General features: G+C 42.6%; 1 long non-coding RNA gene across 1 annotated transcript in view; it reads left to right on the top strand.

Moving 5' to 3' along the window:
• Positions 1–7,442: 7,442 nt before the first annotated feature.
• Positions 7,443–19,582, top strand: part of LOC141571357 (uncharacterized) — a 72,260-nt gene continuing 60,120 nt past the window's right edge. The window contains exons 1-2 of the long non-coding RNA XR_016019295.1: positions 7,443–7,556; positions 10,143–10,276. This is a non-coding gene — a long non-coding RNA (uncharacterized LOC141571357). The remainder of the gene's footprint in view (positions 7,557–10,142; positions 10,277–19,582) is intronic.

Genomic DNA, 19,582 nt, shown 5'->3' with positions numbered 1-19,582 from the left:
TTAGACTCAGAGCCGCACTGCAGAGTTGTGTACCGGGAAGTGCTGGGCAAACTCTTGCTTGTGGGTGAAGGCTGTCAGTTCAGAGCCCTAGGTTTCTGCATCATTGTTCCTGGAAGTTCTCCTTCTGGCGTCAGGGCCACCCTTGCCTCCACAGACCCTGGCCTCTTGTTTAGCGTGTCTGGGCTGCTATCTGTTCCCAAACAAACCCCAGTGGACGGAGTTTCCTCTCATTACCTCTTGCCCATATTTCTAGCCGCTTGGAGCTGCTGGAACAGCCGCATTGTCGCTCCTCCACCCTCCTGGTCACCCACACCCACTGGTGTTTACAACATGTCTCTAGCATCTGCGAACTTCATTAGAGCCGGAGCTACACCCTCTTCCTGCTCATTGGTGCAGACTGTGTATGCGGCCAGATCGCACATGGCTCCCCAGGGTGCCTGCCAGACACTTCCACCAGCCAGGCCAGATCTCCTTCTCTGGGGACCCCTGGCCAAGCCATAATCCAGAGCTTGTGTCTCTGTAGGAGAAACATTCCTGGTACCAAGGCCACACTCCGTTCTAGTTTGTGGCTCTGGTTGGCACGATTTGGACAGTGGCTTAGAAGAAGTATTAATTTTGGAGTCAGGAACACCTGCCACTTATTATCTCTGTGATGTTGGTCCAGTTGCCTAGCTTCTCTGGGCCTCCGGTTCCTGATGTGTAGAACTGAAGATAAATAGGGCTGAGGGTGGAAGTTATTACAGAGAAAGCTCCTGGCACATCTTAGGTGTAAAATTCTCTCTCTCTCTCTCTCTCTCTCTCTCTCTCTCTCTCTCTCTCCCCTCCTCTCCCTCTCCTCTCTCCTTCTCCCTCCCTCTCTCTCTCTCTCATTTCTAAAGACCACTTTGAGGCTATCAAAGATCAAATAGTGTAGAGTATATTGTGATTTATTTGTTTATTTGGGGAGTGCTATCTACTAGATGTTGATGTTATCAGAGATTAGAAGGATAATTACCTTTATTTTATAGATGAATATTCTAAGGTTCAGAGACTTTAAATTAATTGTTTTCACGGTCGTCCAAATAACAGATTGGGTTTGCAAGCAACTCGAATTTAAACTGACTCTTTATTTTCAATTTCTCTTGTCATTTTTAAAGAATGAAAATAAGCAAGCAAGTGTTATAAGCCAAATGAAATCATCTTTATTCTTGTAAAAAGACAGCTGCCTTTGCTCTTTGCACTGATTCTTCTATAGCCATAGACTCTCTTGCTAATATCATTGTCATTTGTGACTTCATCACACCACTATCCAATTCTCTCTGCTCCTTGGGTGAAATGAGCTTTCTAAACCCATTTTGAGATATCACCTATCAAGGATGGGATTCCGGAAGCTGCACTGACATTGGGCTGATACCGGAAAGCTTCTTGCATAGGAAACAAGTCAGGACTTAAGTCTAAATATGGGGATGCCTTGGATAACAAAATAGGTCTGAAGGTCATTGTCATTATTGTTCATTTTCTTCTTCTTAAGCTCAGAAGGTGACAAGTGTTTAAAAGTGTTTTCCTCCTACACCATCCTTTTATTGAGAATAAAGAGCATGGAAGCTTTGGGCTGTGAGCTTGCACCCACCACCATGTTGTGAGTTCCTTGCTGGCACACTGGGCCTTACTGATCTCTACACACCTTTGTGGCCCCTTCCCATAGTGCTTTGCACACAACTGCAGGCAAACACGAATGAGCAAACATTTACTGAGCAGTCTGTTTGTTCTCTGTATTATGTTGGGTACTTTCACATGAGAAAAATAAAAGTGACTTGTCCCAGGCCACACCAATAGTGGTAGAGGCTGACTCTGAACCCAGCTGAACCTTCTGACTCCATATTTAGTGCTCTTTCCTTTATATCTCAGCTGCCGCTCAGTATCTCCATTAATGATGATTATTGAGCAAGATTTAAATGTCTTTTCTTTCAAAGGTTGCCAGCAGTGTTGTATATGCTGTTGGGGGAAGGAGGGTGAATGAAGAAGGCATGATCCCTTTTCACAGAAAGGATTATAATGAGCTTCAGCTGTCTGGGTGGTTCACTCACCATGTGAGAGTAAAGAGGATCAAAGAGAGCAATGTGTCACCATGGGAACTGTCCCAGTTTTATAATCTTCATTTTTCAAAGGCCTGAATATGAACACATGGAAAGCAGGAAAAATTCGGTGAATGGGAAGTGATGCAGGCTAATGATTTAAATACAAGTTTTGAAGAGGGAAATCAGAGAGTGGAGAAATATTTTGAGCAGATTTATAAATTGCTGCTCAACTCACTTTTCAAGGATGAGTAACAGTTGGCTGCAGGTGAGAAGGAGAATTATGGTCCATATTTGGAAAAGATGCATTGAGATCATGCTTCTTGCCCAAAAGATATAGCAATGGCCTTGCTCAAGGAGAAATGGAAGAAGCTTCTGTAGGACAGCCACTTACCTGAGTGGGAGATGCCTGGAATTGCTTCTGAAAGGAGATAGGAGCAGAGATGACATTGTGGAGGGAGCTTGTCAGATTGCAAAAAATGGCCACAAATTATTCCCCACCCACTATGTATATCTCTTTGCCTGTGACTGCAATTCCTGTCATCAGGAGGTGGGATTTCCAGTCCTGGAATAAGGACTTGGACATGTGACTTGTTTGGTCAGTGAGATGCTAGCAAATGTGACAGAGGCAGAGGCTTGAAAAATGCTTCAGATTAGGGACAGCCCTATGCTGCTGCTTTTGGTTACACTGAGACCACCACCATATGAATAAGCCTAGGCCACCTGCTGGGTGATGAGAGATACATGGCCTGGTTACTTCCATCACCCCGTCTGACAGCTAGACAGACATGTGTGAGGCTGTTGATGGCCAACTGACCTCAAATGAGTGGGCCCCGTTGATCCCAGATAGAGCCAAGTTGAGTTGTCCCAGCTATCTCAGCCCAAACTTCTGACTCGTAGAGTCATAAGTGAATAGATGGTTGCTTTAAGCTGCTAAGTTTTGGGATGATTTGTTATACACTAAAAACTGACGGATACATGGCGCAAACACCAAATGGGAAAAGAAAACTGCACTCATGAGGTAGGTGTAGAACAGATATTGGCAACAAGCTTACAAAGCTTCAAGTATTTACTGGCTCGCTACAGAAACAAATTGATGTAGGATATAAACAATGGGGCTTCAATGACAAACCTTCGTTCAAATAGAAGCACATAATTTAAGAATCCTGAAATGAATATTGTTGATTTTCTAGTTATTAAAAAATGACATGTGCTCACTATAAAAAAATGCAAAACTTTAGACACTATGGAAAAGCATAAAAGAGTACGTGTACATTCAGAGATAACCTCTTGCAACTTTGAAACATGTCCTCCCAAACATTTCTCTTTTCCTATGTATGTTTTTTCTTAAAAAGAAATTGAACTAATCATACTTTTTCACTTAATATGTCATTAATATACAGTAATAATTATGGTACTACATCATCATTTTCAATGTCTACATTGGATTTAGTTGTATAAAGACTATCATATATTGATTACCCGATCCCTCATTGTTTTAATGTTTAGCTTGCTTCCAATTTTTCACCACCTCGATCACTGCTATGACGAATGATGAACATATACATATACATACATATGACACTTGTAGGAAATCATCCTCGAAGTCAAATTGTGGAAGACAGTGCATAATGAAACAATAGATAGAAGTGAAATTTTGGTGTCAAAGGTTATCCACATTTGCTGTTTATATAGCTATCCCCCAGTTGCTTTCTAGAAACTCTGTATCAACTTACATCCCTACCAATAATGCTTAGAAAAAACTATGTGCTTTTGACCTGCAAAGTAGACCAGAGCATAGAGGAAACAGAGAGAGGAATTCATCTACGTTTGTTCTACAAATGCAAGTGGGGTAACCTTGGGAGAAAATGACCATGTCATTTCAGAGTTTTCAGCTGCTCAGGGGGACAGTGAAGATGATGATTGGATGACTCAGGTTCTGTAAAGCTCTTCACGGGTAGAAAAGATGAGCCCAGTTGAGGGTGATGCAATGTCAAATAGAGATAGATGTCAAGTCCTGAATCTGGCACTGAGTAAGCAACAGTATCATATCACTACATGGTGGGGACCCAGTGGCTTAACAACCAGCCATGTGTGAAAAAGACCAGGGAGCCCAATGTGTGTCACCAGGAACATGTGGTGCCATCAAAGCTAATGACACCATTGGCTGCACGGCATCTGGAGAGGAGTGTCCTGTTCTACTCTAGGCTGGAGGAACCATATCCACATCACTGAGTTCCATCCTGGCTATGGTACTGTAAGGGTGATCTAGGTAACCTGGGGTAGGGGCTTCTGAACAGAGAAGGAGGGACTCCAGTTCTTTTCGTTTAAGCAATATTGAAAGAGTTGGGAAGGCTTAGCTTAGAAAACAAACAAGAGAGTCAGGAGAGACATTAAAAATTTTTTCAGCATTGGGGTTTTCAAAATAAAAATATCTTTATTATTTTTTAAAATTAGAGGTAATCAGCACAAAAAAGGAGAACACAAGCCAAAAGGGGTAAAAAGAAAAGAGAATCACCCTGAATTGTATTCCAAGAGGAATGCCATTAACATCTTGAAGAACATACTTTCAGACAGCACTTTGCAAATTCATACACACAAAATATGCATGCATTTTACATCAATGATATACTAATTTTTTTCTCACTCAATAGTATGTAATGAACATATTTCTGTGTCAACTAGGTCATCCTATTTAATGGCTGTTTAGAATTTCATTGTATGGTTTTATCATAACCAATTTCTTATTGGTAGAAATTTGGTTAAGTATTTCTGCTGGTATAAATACACAGTTTAATAATATCTTTGACTTATTGTACAATTGGTTAATTACCTTCTTAGGATAAATTCCTAGAAGTAAAACTTCTGGATCAGAATATTTGCACAGTTAAAATTTTGATATTATGCTGTCCTCCAGAAAGATTGACCAATTTACACTCCAGTTATCTTGGTTTCATTTATGTTTCTTAGGTTACTTTGGTGTCTTTGAATACATTTTTTAATATGTTTAGTACCATTGCATTTCTTAATTTATAAATTGCCAGTTAATATCCTTTACTCATTTTTGTTTTGAATAAATTTGTATGAGTTTTTTGTAGGTGTTATAACACTTTATTTCATATATATATATATATATATATATATATATATATATATATATATATATATATATATATATAATCACATATATTCCCCCTCCCCGCCGTGTGCGAATTAAACTTCTTTATGTGGTTTGTTTATTTGTTTTTGCTAACTAAATTTTTCAATTTTCAGTAGCCAATTCTATTCATTACTTTCATCCTTCAATATTTTTAATGGTTGTCATGTGTAATAGGATTAGACATTTACTCAGTTTATGAAGAAGACAGAACCAGTCCAATGGGAGAAAAGTTGCAGCGTGTCAGACTGCAAACCACACATAATAAACAACTTTCTTCCAATTAGAACTGTCAAATGTGGAATGCATTGGCCTGGAAGGTAGTGAGATTTCCCATAATTAGGGACTATCAAGCACGAATTGCACGACCACCTGACAGTGAAGCTGTACTGGGTGAGGCCAGACGGGTTCTGGCATCCTTAATTATTTACAAGGCAGATTTTTCAAATGGGATGACAATCATTTGATTCTACTCATTTTTCCCAGAGAACTTGTTTCAAAACTGTAACACCATCTGCAGTGTGGGCTTTCCAAGAGCAACTGGACAAAAGCTGATGTGGCAGAGCTAGCAGCTCTAAATTAAAATAGTTCTGAACCGCTGATTATTATTAAAAAGCATACCAGAAGGAAGCTAAGGGTCATGTGGTTGTCATTCATGAGTTTTACTTTCATCACCATACATCACCTTGCAGCCACAGAAATTTCCATGAAACCATATGAAACCCATAGTAGCTGATCTCCCACAGCTAGGGATGAAAATGGGTTTAGGCAGAGCTGACTTCTTAGCACAGGTCAAGCATGGACCTGGCCAAGTCCTAGGATAGCACCAGAGCAAGGTGGTGCTGGGCAAGATGATAGAAGCAATCTGCTATGATGCTGCTAGTGTACATCTGGCAAAACTGAGTTACAGAGAGGGGAGCGGATATCCCGGTAAACACATCTCGGAACAGTTAGGAGGCGCTGCACTTCTTGATCAGTCTGACCATATCGGTCTTCCAGTTTTGATCTTGGGTTATTGCTTTTTGTTAGCTAAGATTGATGGGGAACAGTTATGGCTAAACTTAGACTTGGGGGCGGCCAAATGGCTCATTTGGTTAGAGCACGAGCTCTGAACAACAGGGTTGCCAGTTCGATTCCCACGTGGGCCTGTTACGCCCTCCACGACTAGATTGAAGACCATGAGCTGCTGCTGAGCTTCTGGAGGGGCAGCCAGATGGCTCAGTTGGTTAGAGCGCGAGCTTTCACCAATAAGGTTGCTAGTTCAATTCCCACATTGGATGGTGGGCTGCGCCCCCTGCAACTAAAGATTGAAAACAGTGACTGGACTTGGAGCTGAGCTGCAGCCTCCATGACTAGATTGAAGGACAGCGACTTGGAGCTGATGGGCCCTGGAGAAATACACTGTTCCCCAGTATTCCCCAATAAAATCATTTGAAAAAAACCCTCAAAAACAAAAAAAACTTAGATTTGGAAGAATGCTCTTACTTTCCACCCATCCATTCATTCAACGGTATATAATGAAGCGCTACCATGTGCAAGGCATTGGGAATTTAGCAACGAACAGGAAAGATAGCAGCCCACAGCCTAGAGGGGAAGACAACTTGAAACCACCCTATGACAACATAGGATAGTGAAAGGTCTGAGGTATAGGATGCGTTGGTCGTTCATGTCCATGACATCAAAACTTGTCCAGAGGATCAGGAAAGGCCTTCTGGGAAGACTAAACTTAAGGAGAGATTCAAAGAAGGAGGAGGAGGAATTGGCCATGAGGATGAGAGAAGAGAAAGAAGACGATGGCCAAGTAAATATTTTGGTGAAAGGAGAAGCATGTGCAAGGGATCCAAGCCAGAGAGAAATTTAGATTTCCACATCTCTGGAGTTGTATAGGGCTGCTTCTCATGTGATGTAGTGGAAAGAGCCAGAATTTAAAATACGGCATCAGGTGTTTGGCTTTTAGCCCTGCCAGTTCCTGGCTGCATGACCTTGGCAAATAACATAATCTGTCTTAACCTCAATTTTCTCATTTGACAAATGGTGATAGTAATACCTACTTCACAGGATTATTCTGAGAATGGGATGAGCTAATGGATATAAAATTGGCCAACATGGGGTTAGGTTTTAAATATCTTAAAGCCTTCATTTTGAAGTTGTCAATGACCAAAATCTATTTCTTTCACCTGGCCCAGATCTTCTTTGCTGTCTGTGGACACATGTCACCTGGATCAGTTCAGGAGGTTGTTACTTTCTCAGTTCCTGCTTCGGGTCATTGTGGAGTCAGGCACTGTGAGAATGTGCAAGAAGTATGATGCAAGGATCTAAAGTTGCAGTTTAACTGAGAAGAGAAGGTTAGTCTAAAGTGGTGTCTGTCTTCTACAATGTCTGCTGTCTCCACCTCCATTTAGGCCACGAGCCCCTGCGAGGCAGGTCAAATAGGATCTATAAAATAGGTCCTCTCCTCATTCCCAATGACAAGACTCCCAAGAGCCTTGCAGAGTTGGTTCTCAGCAAAACATAGTTAGATAGACCCGAAAGAAGTTTGAGAACTTACAGCAGAGTTTAAAGGGTAGTCAACACAGGGTATAGATCAGAGGGATTATGGAAATAAAAATATGTGTAGATCAGAGAAGATTTGTAGAGGGGAGGTTGGAATGTTTCACTTTCGTAGACGCTGCCAAAGAACTTTCAGGGCACTTTATGCTCCTACCAGTGATGTATGAGAAATCCAGTTACTCACATCCTTAGTTGATGTCAGTCTTTTTAATTTTAGCCATTCTGGTGAGGAGACAGTGCTATTTTATTGTGGTTTTGTTTTACATTTTCCTAATGACTAATGATTTTCAGCATCTTTTCATACGATTATTAGAAATTTAAATATCCTTTTGGTGAAGTGCCTGTTCAAATCTTTTGCTCATTTTAAAAAGTGTTGACTGTCTTTTATTGATTTGGAGGAGGTCTTTATTTTTTATCTTTTTAAAAAATTCTATTTTGGTTTTTCAATTACAGTTGACATTCAATATTATATTAGTTTCAAGTGTATAGTCTAGTGGTTAGACATTTATATAACTTATGAAGTGATCCCCCTGATAAATCTAGTACCCACCTGGCACCATACATAGTTATTACAATATTATTGATTCTGTTTGGGAGAATTTTTAATGTTATGGATACAAGTCCTTTGTTGTATATGTCTACTGCAAATCTCTTTTCCTGTCTGTGACTTACCTTTTACTCTTCATAGTTTCTTTTGGTAAAAGAAATTCTTAATTTTAATGAAAAACAGTATGCCAAGTTTTTCCTTTTAAAATGAGTTCTTTTGTGTACTGTTTAAGAAGTCTTTACCTACTCCAAGGTGATGAAGCTATTCTCTTATTTGTTTTTTTCTAGAAGCCTTTTGTAAAGTTTTTACTTTGAAAACATTTCAAACCTAGAGACAAGTTGAAAGACTAGTACCATGAATTCATGTATGCCCTTCACCTAGATTCATCAATTAAAAATTTTTAATAAACTATTTTTTTCTACAAAAAAGAAATGTTTGCATATGGTTAAAAATATCCACTCTGATGGACGATGACAAGTAAATGACAAGTAAACCTAATTGCTCTGACCGGGTCCTCCTCCCCAAAGGCAACCGATATTGTCGCTTTTTTATACATACTTTTACAGATATTTTCCATAGGTATACCTCAATATAGTTATGAATATTCCTTTTACTTATTTACCAAATTGAACATATTAATAAGGTGGTTGCAAACATTGCTGTTTTTATTTAACAATGTATCTCAGTGCCCTTCCCGTAGCTGCCCTTTTGGAAAAGACTGTATTCTTTTTAAGGGCTGCAAATAAGTGCTTTGTATCAAAGCTTTATAATTTAAAGCCACCGATCCCTCCTGAAGGGATCAGTTAGGTTGTGTTTAGTCTTTGCTTGACACAAACAGAGCTGCAGTAAACATCCTTGTACACGGGCCTTCGTGGGAGTGAGCAAGGCAATGGCTTGTTCCAAGGGTATGCGTGTTTACAATTCTGTCAGTTCTGGCCAAATTGCCAAAAAGGTTATTTTGGTTTTAAACCCCCAGCAGCAGCACGTGATGGGGCGTTTCCTCTCTCTGGAGGAGTAGGAGTTAAGGAAGCGGAGAAGAGGAAGGAGAGCACTTATAATGGAAGGAGCCGTATAAACAAAGGCTGAGAGAGCAGTCTCCTAACCTCGGCACTGTTGACATTTTTGGCTGGATGATTCTTTTGTTGTGGGGCTGGCCTTGGACTGCGGGATGATGAGCGGCATCCCTGGCCTCCCTCCCTCTCCCCAGGAGATGCCAGTAAAAAGCCACCCTCTCCCCACCTGAGGCGTGACAACCTAACATGTCTCCAGATATTGGCAAATGTTTCCTGGGGGGAAAAATTCCCGACGTTGAGAACCAAGACTTGGGAGAAAGGATGTTCAAGGATCAGGCAATGGAGTGTGTGTGTGTGTGTGTGTGTGTGTGTGTGTGTGTGTGTGTATTTTTATTTGGTGAAGTGAGATCACAAAATAATCCCAATGCTTTATTACTAATGAGCAGCTCAGGGCTGGTGCTCTAAGTGCACACGGTTGTTCATGACCTTAAATCTTATTTGAATCTTGCAACAGCGTGTAAGGGTCTTGATACCTGCTCTACAGATAAGGAAATCAAGGCTCAGGGAGAGACGTAGAAGCCAGTGGCCTCCCCTGGCCCTCAGGTGACAGCACTTGCCATTGCTCTGCTTTGAGAGCCAGCATCACTACTGCAATTTCTGAAAACACAGTGTGGAGCCATTTACATGTATGTTAGTCATTATTTCCATCATCCGTTGAACCTCAGAATAGGCTCTAAGTCATCGTTCTCTCTCTCTCTCTCCTCACGTTTTGGTTTATTTTTGGAAGTGAGATCAATGGATTGCCCTTTGCTTTCTTTCAGGAAACTCTCTGCTGCGTTTCTAACCACACCCAGGAGTAGAGCGCATGGTTGGACCTTCATAGAACACATGACAGCCTTTCTCCAGCTCAGTTTCCTGATCGACGAAGTGATACCTCTGCTCCCACACTCTACAGGTCTTGTTGTGTATTACGTTTACTCTTTGGCAGACCATTACTATAATTTCTAACTCATAGGAATAAGTAACAATGACTATAGAAGTTCAGCTTCTAATGAAGTGCTGGTGCATAGTAGGCACTCAGTAAATGTTTGTTGAATGACAAAGTGTATAATCACATGATTACCTAAGAACAGTACTAATCTAGGCAATAGGGAATCTGCCTCTGAGGTCCCTGAACTTTGGAATGCCACTCCAACATTTTCTAAGCCCCTCCAAGCATCAAGATTTGCCAGAGCCAGCAATGCTATCCAGACAGGGTGTTGGACCCCGCTTGGACCAGGCCCAACTTGGACCCCACTTTGGCTTTGGTCCCCATCTCTCCCCTTTGGCATCCTTTCCAATCCTCTACCTAGTGCATGGGGTTGACCAGATGCCCCAGAAGAGCCCCACACTTGGCATCTAAGACATGGTCTTAGAGACACATGAACGGGCTCTGCTTCCAGGAAAGCTGCCTCGTGAAAGGATCTTTTCTGCTGGTCAGAGAGTATTTATTTTGCAGGATCCAGCACATGAATTTGGGCTGTCAGAATAGTGCTGAAACATGGATTTTGGTGACTGAAATTGTTTATATATACAGAGAACTCACAAAAATATTTGCATGGGCCTCCATATGCCCTCAGGCTAATCCTGTCTAGTGGGTTATCATTCATTCGTTCAGGCTGTCCTTCAGGAGAGTGCATGTCTTCACGTGACCTGCAATGAGGTAGGGTACTTGCTGTGATAAGTGCTATGCTATTTTATTGTTATTATTATTGGTAGTATGACCTCATGCATGGGACCCCAGACAAAGAAATAATTAATCCAGCTCGCACACGGTGTATGATTTCAACAGAAGGGAGGTTACCTTTACGGAAGCCGTAGCATTGGAGCTTAGGTCTTAAAGAATACCCAGAATTTCTTCAGGAGGGGCATGCCATTTTCAGGGCACAGAAAATAATTCTAGGAGGCTAAAGGATATGTGGGGGCTGAAGAGAGATGGGAGATAAACTGGAAGGAAGGTGGACCCATAACACAAAGGATCCTGTCACCAGGTTTCTCAACCTCTTTTCTAAAGAAAAGGCCGAGTCACCAAATGCTTTTTAGCCAAGAAATAGATGATCTGTCAGCTACATTGTTTAGAAAGTTCATCCCAGTGGCTGGGTGGAGGTTAGATGGGAGAAAGCAAGATAGGATTCAAGGAAACCCTTCTAGAAGCTCTGGGTAAGAGGGAACCAGCACCTGACTGAAGGTGGCAGCTATGGAGAAGGGAGGCGGTAAGGCCACAGCTGGTGGGACCGCAGTACCGAGAGACCAGGAGACTCAGAGTTGCCATGTCCTCTCCATCAGGGTGGCCTTTTAGCCTTCCTCCCTTTCCTACTCTTCTCGCTTCCGTCTACTCTGCTCAGTTGAGGAAATGGGACAGGCTGAAACAAGATTCTCTCCTGGGCGTGAAGGGAGCTGAGATGAGCAGAACATTGGCAGCCCACCCTCAGGAAGACCTTCCCAGAGATGCTCGTAGAGTATTGTTTTCAGCCTGAATAGAGAAAGGCCTCCCCAAAGCCTTCTGGATTTATCCTGAGGGGCTTCAGGCAGGCTGGTCAGGTGCCTCCAGAGTGGCCCATGGAAGGGTCCCAGCACGCTGCCAAGCTCTCCTGTGGAGTCTTCCTTCCCCGGCATGTGTATGAGTCCCCATGAGGACCTGTTGCATCTCTGGAAATGACCTCAGTCTTTAGAATATTTGTTCTTTTTGGCTTTTCAAACAATGTCCTCGTTTTGCCAGAGGAAAAGGGAAAGAGACTCTCTAAACGAGCAGGCCGCCCTTTGTTCTGGGCCCATAAATCTGGCGTGAGCACATGTCCGGCCTTCCCGCCCCTCCTGCATCATTGTCTCGTTGCTGATTAATAGGTCAGAGCTAACTTTAAACTGGCATTTCCTGACCAGCCCATCTCCCAGCCCCCCACCCTGCCTGGCTGTTCTTAAAAACCCTCCGTCCGTATTTTAGAACATGACTTCACAGTACCCCATGGGCTCTTCTCCGGGTGGGCTCCCAGGCGACTGCTCTAACTTTGGCCAAAGCTGCCTGCACAGTTCAGGAGTTGGCCCGAGGAAGGGCTCCGGCTGAGAAGTGGGTGTGCGGCTGGATGGGTGCCCTCTCAGGGTGTTTGTGCCCCCCCTGGCCTGGCTCGTCTTGGAAGATCCTCCCTGCGCCCATTGGAGGGGCTGTATATAGAGAGAGTGTGACAATAAATAGGACAGGGTGTTTTGTTTTGTCTATGTCTTTCTTTAATGCTCTGTGAGTTACTGAATTAAATCTCAACCATGCCAACTGATGTTCTAGAAGAGAAGGTTCAACATGGAAAGTGCTGCTGATGTCGACTAAGTAAAGCGGGATACACAAGTTGCGCGTGTTTGTTACCCAGCCATATAGTTCTCACAGTTACTATGCTTCACTTGGGTAACCAGGAGGTGGAAGGGATATATACCTCAAACCTGGCTTCAGTTCTGTGAGTTGTCCTTTCACGCAGGGATAAGCGGTAGCATCTCCACCTATGACTCTAACCTCCGGCTTGTCAACGACCTAGTTGATAAGAATTCCAATAGCATCCCCAGTCTTAGCCAGGTAGGCTGTAATCCGGCTCATTGAAAAACAGCTTCTATGTGTTGAAAACCCACGGCCATCAGGCTGCAGCTGGGGAAAGCTAAAGCATCTTATGGAGGTCATCTCGGGTAGTGAGCTCAACAAGCCAGGATCATCTCCATGTTGCAGGGAAGACATGAAAGTCAGAAGATAGGAAGTTGGTTTATAGTCACACAGCTAGTAAATGAGAGTGGAGTGTGAATCCGGGGGTTTCTGAGCCCAGTGGCTGTGTTCTTTCGATTATTCTGCTTTCCTAATGGCCAATTGAGAGTTCAGAAAACATGGGGACCGTGTAAAACTCTCAGTGAGTTTAGCAAGAGACCTTCTGCAAGCCCACATCTGGTGTTAACAGAGCCTGATTGAAAGGTCTGGTGGGAAAATCAACCATGCAGCCTGAGGGGGTCTCTCTTACACTCAGTGAATCCACCTTCTTCACTTCGTCTTGGGATCTGAGACAGCTGAGCACCTCTGGACCTCAAAGCCTTTCACCGTAGTGACATCGAGGAGAATAATACACAGAGCTAATGGTTGATTTCTCTGATTTCCCCACCTTATCAGCTGATCAGGAAAACAGACTTTCCATAAATAAACAAGCCCTGGGAGCATCCAACAAAAATAAACAATGAGTGACCGTTGAGCAAGTCCAATTTAAATTACCTAAAATTCTGGCTTTGGAAAGCCCTGGTTCCTTCCGCATTTCAATCATTAGACTCTTTTGGAATAAAGAGTGTTCCAGATAGGTGGTGATGAAAGACTGAGATACACGTAAGTCATTCACAGGGCATTAAAAAAAAAAAAAAGGCAAAATAAAACATCCTGTTCTACTTATTTTCATATACACTCTCTCCATGCAGTCCCTTTGATTGTATTCAGGTATTATCTTTCAAGGCCAGGGAGGTGATAGTTACTATGAAAATTTTAGAAAAAAGTAGATATACAAAAATAATAACATGAAGGCAACTCTTAATCTCATCATAGAGACATAACCACTGTTGACATTTTGGTGTATTTTTCTTTAAGGTGTGTGTGTGTGTGTGTGTGTGTGTGTGTGTGTGTGTGTACATACCTGTCTATATGACTAGATAATAGACATACTTATATAGAATTATATGGAATATTCTCTTTTATAGCCTGCCATACTCATTCAACCTCAAGAATATCTTTTCATGTTAGTCGCTGCTCTTCTACAATATCACCTTACACGGCTGAGCAGTATTCCGCTATAGGGAAGTACCATAAACATCTTAACCCATTTCCTATTTTGCCCACTGCTTCTGGTGTTAGTTTATGTTAGAGGTTTATTATTTATTGCGTACTTTTCATGGGCTGCATTCTTTACAAATATGTCATAGTGGGAGGCAGTGCCCAGTGATGGAGAGACCTTCGTTCAAAGCCCATCTCTGTTCCTTACTAAATCTTCGACTTTGTGTAACTTACTTAATATCTCTGAGCCTTAATTAATTTCTGTGGAGAATATGGGGAATGATACTCTCCTTAAAGGGCTATTGTGAAATTGAGGTGACAGGAGATCCACAGGGAGTCAGGCACAGAGCCGGTCCACAGCTAACGGTAGCTGCCATTGTCGAGGAGTGTGCCCTGTGCAACCTGAAGGAAAGAGACCAGGGAGGTGTTTGTGTCGGTCTGAGGAGCCTGGGGGAGCCCTGAAGGGAGAGTTGGGGTAAGCAGGCAAAGCAGGGAGACTTGCAAACATTCCTCTGGGCCTCTGCTTTAGTTTTGCAATATGGACCCAGGGCTCTGAGAGAGGACACATTTTCTGCTGGGAGATTAGATATAGGTAAAGGGCCTGATAAAAATCTTGACTATAGTAGGTACTAAATATATTTGTCCCTTCTCTCTCTTCCCTTTACAATTGATTGACAAGTATAAAAATGTGAGCCTTTTGCTTTCTTGTTCTCTTAAAAAATATTTCTATCCATCCTACTCTTTGATTGTTCTAGGCTAATAATGGTGGTTCCTGACATCTCCATAGTAATAGTCCCAGCATTTTACATACATTGTCTTCTTCCCACAACAAACCTGTAAGCTGCAAGGTAGGGGTGGTCTTCAGTTTTGTAAAGAAGAAAACTGAAGTCAGAGAGGTTGAATAGCTTGCCCAGTCCGACAACAACTCTAGACAGCTTGAAATTCAGGCCTGTCTAGCTACCCAAACTTCTCCCTGCTTTGAATGGATGAGAGTTTCTTCTGGAGCCTTCAACCTCAAGGTCACTGGCTCTCCCTTTCTCTTATTATCTTTGCTTTCATAGGTGACTATTCTACAGGCAATGTTCAAATATCCAGTAAACTTAGGGAGACCAGGGACCCTTGTGATTGGAGCCAACTGCATGGGGAGCCAGCCGAGTTGTACTTTCAGCAATTATTTAAGCAGAGAAGAAATAACGCTGCTTGTATGAGCGCCAAACCCTCCCCATCGCTTGTGCCCCATCCACCTCTGATAAGGGGGATGTTTTGGGATTCGTATTCTTTCTTGACTCTGGAAATGAAACTTGTTTAGCTGTCATGTTTAGTTTTGGACACATTTGCCGAAGCAGCTGTTCACGTTGCACAATTTATGCTTCTCACCAGCTATCTCTAGCCTTACCATAGGCAGAGGACATGATCGTTTTTCTTGTTCAAGGATGAGCTGCAGTGATGAAAATAGACTTCCTCCCACCCCACCCCAAACCAACGAAGAGAACAGAAGTGGTTCCATCATGTCTGTGGGAAGGATGGGGTGGGATGTGAGTGACAGAATGGACCCTGGCTTCACGGTCAGAGAGATGTGGGTTTCAATTTCAGCTCTCTCTCTGACCTTGCTGACCTTCTGCTGTCTCATTGGTAAAGTGGAAACAAGAGTATGACTTATCTCATGGTGAGGATTAGGTCGGCAAGATTTATACCAGGGCCTGCTAATCATAGGCACTGTTCTAGGGACTTTATTTACAAACTCACTTCATCCTTACCGCAAACCCCATGAGCAGATATTAATTATCATTATCTCCATTTTGCAGAAGAGGAAACTGGAGCAGAAGGAGATTATATAACTGGCCTAAGGTCACATAGTAAGTGGGATTCAGTCGGGGGTGTCTGGGCTCTTCATTACGACTCCGTACTGCCTCTCATTATAGCACATCGTGAGCTAGTGCATGGGAATTCCCTCCACTCCCTTTGGGCAAGTGACTTTTCTTTTCTTTTTTTTTAACCAGAAGAGGATCTGTTCTATAATAGTTGAGACGTGAAATTCAAATACAATAAACCAGAGTGGAAATTCATAAAGTCACTTTAAAAAGAGTCCCCCAGAACAGGAGGACTTGTCAATGACAGCATTGAGGTATTTATGGATTTGAAGATGGAGGAGAACATTTTGAAGAGGGTTTCATCATCCATGCAAATGAGAATTAAGGGAAGTCACAGCAGTATCTGGGTAGAAATCAATCTGGCATCATCCAAGCCAGAGTCTCGGCCAATGCATTTTGAGAATTACATCTCCATGGACACACAATCCCCACTGAGGTCATCTGCCCAAGGGATGAGGATGTTTGATGAGGGTGACTTGAGTTTCTGGTCTACCTGATGGTTATCGCTCCTTGTAAATGAATGCACTGACACTCTGGTTTATTCGTATACATCCATCTCATTATTCTTGGTTGATATGAATCTTCTGTGAGAGATTAACCTTCCTGTTGTGATCAAATCAGGTGTCTGAAATGGAAAAGAGTCCTGGCATCCTGACATAGGGGATTTCACAAAAATAATAAAATCAGTGTAGGCTGTTGTAGCTCCTTGGTGATAGCCAGGTAGATTTCTTCAGTCAGCTCTGTTCATGTTACCATGGACACTGCACTGTGTCTCCCTTAGCTTCTACAGATGTCAGTGGCTCTGTCCTGGCTGCTGCTTCCCCTGGAAGCTCTGGGCAGATGTGAAGGTTAGAAAGGTCTCTCTTGCTTAGCTTGAAAACCTGCTTTCGTGGTGCTCTAAACATTTGCTCCTATTCTACACATAGCCCTCAACTCCATCCTTGGGACCGCCCTTTGAGATTTTTGATGACAACCCTCATTACTCCCAGGCTGTTTTTGTGTTTTGTTTTTTTTTCCTTTCTCCAGACCCTAGACAAGTGGCATTCATTCCTTTCTCACATGGTGTCCAGAACCTTCTTGGGCCCAGTTACTGACTCCTTTTTTATGTGAGGTTGGAGAATTTCAGTAGGGTTATCAAAGGGCAGAAGAGAGTGGACAGGGATCCTCCACGAGGTTTGGGGCATAGCTTAAAGCTGCTGGGCGCAAGCAAGACATTTCATGAGTGATTCATGCTTTATCTTAGTGATGATGATGCAGACTTTGCCTTTCATTCTAAATTTAATCTATGGTTGTGAAATAAAAATATATGATTTTTCATTCCTCCATCATCTTCTGCTGCATAGCTGTAGTGATAGTTACACCCCAATGGCAAAGTACTAATGAGGAGCGTGGGTACTAGTCTGTAAGACTTGAGTCTTTCAGTGTGGCTTATAATTGTATCAGAAAGGTGGCTCACGCTGCTACAGTTGTTATCAAAGAGGGGAGTGTGTTGAGGGGCGGGCAGGGAGCAGAGTTGGGTAGAGTTCTGGGTGTCTGTCAACATGTCAAATGTCCTAGCAATCCTACATATGGGATCTAATGGATGGCAATAGTGTGTAGAGTGGTCATTGTAGCGTCACTTCAAAGAGCAGTAGTCTCAAGTTATGGTCAAGTAAATTGTGTACATGTTGGGAACACACAGAGGTAAGCTGTTTCAAAGACTGGGAAGAATGGAGTGCGTCTCTGTACTGGCGTGGAGGGGTCCAAGGTATTTTTTAAAGGGAAAAAAAATCAGGCTTAAGAACATTCTGGATAGTGTGATTCCACTTTTGGTTTAAAGAAAATTACACACGTTGTAAAGTCATGCAGAAACACCTGGAAGAAGATAAACACTTAATTGTTATGAGTGGTAATCTTACTGGGCAGAGAGAGGGTGGGAGACAGATTTTTCAAAAATTTTATGAGGTATACATTTTCTGTTTTTTTCTTTGTATTATCTGTATATATCTCCTTTTTTTCTTTATCTATTTCTGCCTTATTTGAATGAAGGCATATTGCTTTTGTAAATAAAAGCATTGCTTTCTAAAAAGGAACACAAGGCACTATACTTATGTTTATTTTTTCTCTTAATGCTTTTAAAATTAAAAAATTAATGCATCATGGTAAAAATTGAAAAAGTATAAAAATATAGAATGAATAGGAGGTCTGCTCACCATCCTACTCCCCAGAACTTCTGTGCAGACACAACCCTGTATATAACAAAATTTCCCTTTAAAACCACCCATATACACATGTGAGCCTACAGTGTTCTACACTTTGCTTTTCTTTTTAACTTAATAATACCTCACGTAGTTTTTGCTGTGATGACATATGCAGATTATCATATGGTTGGTCCATGATTGACTTACCAGACATTTAGGTTATTTTTTCCTATTATAAACAATGCTGAAATGATATATGTGATATGGGCCTCCTTTAGTGTCAGTTCTGGCCAAGTCGCCAAATCCCTAGGAATGATACAGTCAGTAGTGAATATCTCCCTCCCCAATCCTAAACAAGGTGCTGGACCACCTAGACAGGCCCTGCTGAGACTGTAGCCTGTTCTGCCAGCGTGGACCATCAGCTGACTCCAGCCTCCCAAAGGCAGCAGAGGTTGGACAGGCTGGGAAGGAGACCTTCTCTGGGGAGTGTTGTTAGTGTGTCTCTGCCCCTCTCCACTCTCATCTCCCATGAGAAGGTAGGTTGGATGAAGCCCGCTGAGGAAGGCTTAGAGGGAACTCTCCAAGAGCATGGCATCAGTTTCTGGGACCCGAGTTTGAGAGTATAAGGCTTATGAGGAGAAGCTAGGGTGGCCTGAGGGGATAGAGAAAGAGCTGAGAGCACCTTGCTGGGAGCAAAGGAGAGCAAAAGAGCCTGTTATCTGTGCATCTACAAAAAGGCCAGCAAGAGAGAGGGCCCCTAGAGCCTCCTTGAAACAGACTCTTCCCAACAGGGCTCTCAGAGAGAAGCAATGGGGAGTGTGGGAAGCCCAAGTCCTAAGGCAGAGTTGCAAGTAGCTGCCAGAGGACGCCTCACCAGCATCTGGGAATTGCTAACTAGGAAATCCCCACCAGCAGCCCAGCCCATAGGGCAACAGCTGGGCTCCCAGAAGTACCAGCCTTGTGACACTCTATCTCCTTTCCCCATTTCCTCTTTATCTGGTCAGTTCTGGGGAGGTAGCCAGGTGAGGGGGAAGAGGCGAGGTGGAAGAGAGAAGATACTCGCTTCCCAACTGGCATCCGAGCTTGAAGCAGACCTGAGCTGAGGAAAGGAGAAACTTTCAGATGGAATTTGTTCAGAGTTCTGGTCCATACACTGGATTGTGCTTTGAAGTCACAGACTTTTTGTGAATTAAAGGACCAGGTGAATAAATTCACAGGGTGAGAAAAAACACAGTTGTATTATAATTGCCCCTTATTGAGTCCAGCTCATTCTATGTTCTTTGTGAACATATGTGATTTTATATGTAGCATACATTTCTCAAAGTGGAATTTTAGTGCAGCAAGAGTATATTTAAAATTTTGATAAATGTGGTCAAATTGCCCTTCAAATA

This window comes from Rhinolophus sinicus, chromosome 16, assembly GCF_057876585.1.
Source record: "Rhinolophus sinicus isolate RSI-liver-muscle chromosome 16, RSI-T2T, whole genome shotgun sequence".
Classification (NCBI taxonomy): domain Eukaryota; kingdom Metazoa; phylum Chordata; class Mammalia; order Chiroptera; family Rhinolophidae; genus Rhinolophus; species Rhinolophus sinicus.
Note: the sequence above shows the minus strand (reverse complement) of the source record. Positions and strands in the feature narration are given on the sequence as shown.